Source organism: Lonchura striata, chromosome 1A, assembly GCF_050655825.1.
Source record: "Lonchura striata isolate lonStrDom1 chromosome 1A, ASM5065582v1, whole genome shotgun sequence".
Classification (NCBI taxonomy): Eukaryota; Metazoa; Chordata; class Aves; order Passeriformes; family Estrildidae; genus Lonchura; species Lonchura striata.
In genome coordinates, this window is record NC_140741.1 from 43,147,739 (window position 1) to 43,152,526 (window position 4,788).

At 38.0% G+C, this 4,788-nt stretch overlaps 1 protein-coding gene across 3 annotated transcripts in view; it reads left to right on the forward strand.

Moving 5' to 3' along the window:
- ANO6 (anoctamin 6) overlaps positions 1-4,788 on the forward strand; it is a 70,119-nt gene that overhangs the window by 9,722 nt on the left and 55,609 nt on the right. The gene's annotated exons all lie outside the window — the stretch shown is intronic.

Consider the following 4,788-nt stretch of genomic DNA (forward strand, 5'->3'; position numbering starts at 1 on the left):
TAAACTACAGAAGGGACTAAGGTAATATAGCTATGGTTGCAGTGAATTGAAATAATTCATCTGTGGCATTTTCATGTATATTTTTAATATATAGTAAAAATTTAAATGTGTTCATTGGTAATTTATCTAGCAGGAAAAAAAATTGCTATCTTTATAGTATTATTTATTTGCAAAAAAAATTCCACAGCTGTAGGTTTGGCACTGCAGTTAGAGATAATAAGAAGGCTGAGATGATAATCCAGAGGGCTCTAGCAGTGCCAGAGAGTTTTATTAGTTTGTGTGCAATATTAGTAAGGTTATTGGTGTTCTTTTTCTGTGGGTTTTTTTCTGTAAGTAGTCTAATGGAGTTTTTATAGTCACTAATGAATAAGGATGAGGTCAAGCAAGGCACACTTTACCCTTGTAAGCAGTCCCTTTGACTAGAGTGGGAATAGCATCATTTTTGTAAACCATGTTGGAAAAGCAGAATTAGTCCCTAATGGAGGGAATATCTCTATTAAATATTTCATCATCTCCATATATGCTGATTTATTCTAGGAAAAATAATTAAATTAATTTAATCATTCTGCTGTCTATAAAATACAAGAAGGAATTTCACACTAAAGCACAATTTAATCTAGAAAGTGATGGTAGTACTTAAGACACAACCCAGCAATAGCTTCTACAATATTTGGTAAGACTTAAACAGGTAATAATTTTTTTAAAAAAATTACTTGAAGAATAGAAGAGTAAATGCTGGAATATACTTTTTAACTTGCTCCTTGCTGATAACCAAGTGAGGAGAGAGAAAGCTTAAAGGGCAATGCAGTCCAGCTAAGGAGAGCTCCAGATGTTTTTGTATGTTTATTGGAGTTTACAAGAAAAGCAAAGTTTGTCTATCACAGAATCACAGAATAAGCTGATTTGGAAGGGATCCACAAGGATTATTGAGTCCAGCTCTTAGCCCCATGCAGGACAGTCCCAAGAATCACACCATGTGCCTGAGAGCATGGTTGAAATGGACTCTGCCAGCCTTGGTGCTTGACCACTTCCCTGCAGAGATTTTTCCAGTGCCCATCCACCCGCTGGGTGAAGAACCTTTGTCTAATATCCAACCTAAACATCCCTTGGCACAACTTCAGGCCATTAGCTTGGGTCCTGTCACTGGTCACCACAGTGAAATCTGAGGAGTCCCTTAATTGCTAAAAGTATAAAGTATTTCCTGATTAGGAAACAAAAGTACAGTTTGTTTCTAAACTCTGGGTCCAACACCAAGAATGCTTACAGGCGGAGTCTTTGTGCCTACACACAAGTTAATATCTCTAAGTTTTTCAATGTTTTTAAAGTAATTAAAAGTATCTTTTGGGACTCTCCTGTAAACCCACTGTCTAACATCTGAGTGTGGGAAATACTTAAAGCAAACATGATGAGAATCTTGTTACAGAAATTCAAATATACCTCCTTTGAGACATGTAAATTTAATAGCAGTGGGTATAATTTTGTAAATCTATCTCAAGATTTCTAATTAGATAGCTCATTGATCCATAGGCATTGAAGGCTGACCAAACAGCCATCTACAATTGCAATTAGGTTAATCGTGTCAGCTCCCAATGAAAAGGCTCCATAGCTGCTGCCTGGAGGTTTGGCATTGGTGAGGAACACCAAGGGATCAGCTTGGCTGCTAAAAAACCTGTGTTTGGAGCTTGGGGTAACTGCTGTGTGAGCGCTGCCCTCCTGTAAAACACACGGAAGGCAGGTTATGCTAGCTCCCTCTGTAAAGGGGTAGTAATTTTGACAGTATGGTTGAGATTGATCTTGGCAGATTTGTCTCATGACAAAAGCAGAAGTAGCTTGTCTTCTTTATATTTCCTGCTTCAGGACAGTTGTTTTCTTTTAGTTGATCTGGGATAAAAAACAAACAAATAAAAATAAATCACATTATTTTAAGCAATGAAGAAAACACCTTTGGATTCAAGAAGGCCCTCTGGGACCTTCAACAATGGAGGAGGTACAAAAGCAGCTTATCAGACTTTTGACCAGAGGCTAAACTCCACAGTCCCCTCCAAAGTGTTCTGTCACAGTCCTACAGCGAGTCAGCCTTAGAGTATATGCAGGTTTATCAGGCCAGGCTCTGGGCATGCATGAGACCTAGGCAGGGGAGGGAGAGTGTTCACACAGAAATAGTAAACAGCTTGTGCTGATTCTTGGTTTCATCCTTTCTGCTTCTTAAAATATCAGCAATACTGTGTTTTAGCAGCTGATTTAGAGAAGATCTCACTAACTCCTCTGAAATTACTCAGGGAAAGAAACCATAAAACCAATGTTTTTTTAATGGAGTTTGGGCTCAAGTTTCAACTCAACCTTTTGATAGCTGTTACACTGCTATCATTTCATGTACTTATCCAGGTTGTGATAGGAATACTGATTTTTACAGGATTACCTGCAGCATGCATCCTATAGTTCTCACACAACAGTCTAAATTTCTGAGGTAGCAGGCTGTTGCTCCTTTCTATGTTCCAATCCATGTAGGAAAGGATTACAAGCCAAACATGAGAACACAAACATGAGAATGATCCTTTTGAGATAAGTGGATCCAGCAGGGTCCATGAAGTTATCTAAGTGTGCAAACGTTGCAATCTTAGTCCCCAGAGCCTGGGCGTAGCTGTTCAGTAGGTGTTTGTCAGTGTGTTGTTTATTTGCCAACATTTTTCATTATAAAAGCATAAATAGTAAGACCCTATTTATCATTTGTGGTTTGGTGTATCCTTGCTTTATTTTAATTTGTTTCTTCAGAATGGAGGAGAGTTTAATTAAATGCATTGGGGATAGATGTTTATCCTGTGCTTTAAGATCAAATGTCCATCAGAAGAGCTTCTGCACCTGTCACTGTATATACTTCACTGACCAAACCCATTAACTATTTGTCTCATCAGAATGTTCCTTAGGAGCACCTTGCATGCAAAAATAAACATTAGAGAAATCCTGTTTGCTTTCATGATGAGTCTTTCTTTTCCATATCCATCACTATCTCCTTTACCATTTTCTTGTGTCACCTTTAGGGCTAGTCATTCTCTTGGCATTCAGAAGGCCAGGTTTGAGTCCGTATGAACAGATCTGGCTCGTGCAGAAGAGAAATGTCACAAGTGGCATAGGATCCTCTTCAGGTCCAAACTGCCCAGCTGAAGTGACAGCCTGGAGCAAGCAAGGGATAGAGGAATCATTCCATGATTTCATGTTTCTGTATTCCTCCAGTTTGCAGATACTAAACTAAATTAAAATCTGGAGGTAAAATCCTCTGGTTTGTGTTCAGGGATCAGACTGGATGATCTTGCAGGGATCACTGGATGACTAATACCTTCTAGTTTTACCTTTCAAAATGTGTGAATCCAGCTCCTAGACAGGAGTATTCACACATTTTAAAAGGTAATTTTTCTTACCTTGGACACAAAAAATGGAATCTGCAGTAAAGCCACTCGGGTCTTTTCAAAAATAGAACAAATCTCAGCATACTGATATCAAGGGATAATGACTAACCTCCTAACAGGTCATCACACTTGCATTTTCCCTACTGTTGTAACAAGATGCATAAGCTTTCTAATCTCAGTTTAAATGAAAAACAGCTCTCTAGAAGCTGCTGGTTGGGTTTTGGTTTTATTTCATTGGAAAACTGATTTTTTACATTTTCTCCCTTCCACAGTTATGAAGAAATGGATTAGAATCTCAGTGGAAATGAGTTTGTGAAGAGGGCTATCACTGGGTCTCTCAGCACTGGTTGTAGTCTCATGGAGATCTGTAATGTTGTACAAAATGAGCAAACCCTGTTGTTGTTCCTGTATTACTGCATCTGGTATGTTCATAACATCGTAAAACAGTTTAGCAGGATTTTTTACAGACACTAAAGTAAAATGTCTTTCCCTGCTTTCCAAAACAAAGCATGCATTTCCTCTTCTGTGGGCTTTTTTAAAGATTTAATGGAATTACACTGTGGTGTAGGTGAGATAGGAGAAAAGGAAGGGTTTGGCTTTTTGACTTTTTCCTCCTTATTATTCTTGCTGCTTGGTTTTTTTGGGGGGTTGTTTGTTTGTTTGGTTTGTGTTTTTTGTTTGTTTGTTTTTTGTTTGTTTGTTTGTTTTTTGTTTTGTTTTGGTTTTTTGTTGTTTTTTAATAGCTAAACTACCGTTCAGCTTAATCTTAATTCTAAGATTCAATGCTAGACATTTTTCATCAGGATCATTACAGTATAGTCCTGATCTCTGTTAGCTCCCTCTTGAGATACACTATCAAAATACACATACTTTTATTCTCTGTGCCAAGCAAAAGGAGACTTGTATTTTACATTTACAATTATTCTTTACTGATAAGTTCTTAGAGAGAATTTACTCAGTCTGGGATGGCTAATCTTCTATGAAGAGGCAGCAATTGCTACAGAAATCTAGAAATGGCACTTTATGCCAGACTATCATGTGCTTACTCTGCTGCCTCTAAAGCTATCCTGCTGTTCCCACTCTGAAAGTCTTGTTCACAATGATGGTGGGTGACCATACTGAAATCTGAAAGATGACTCTACCCAGGGAATAATCCTTCTATATCAGTTGCTTGTGAGCACAGATCTTAAGCTAGATACCTGATACTTCATTAACACTGTTGCACGTCAAGCAATCAAAAAGCTTTTGCTGTCCCATGGTCAGCACTGTTCATACATTTTCTCAGGTATCTTTGGCTTCTCTCTCAGAGCTTGTAGTACTGTGTAATATATCTGAGAATATTTCCAGAATATTTCACCTTGTGGATAGGTGATTAAAAACCTGC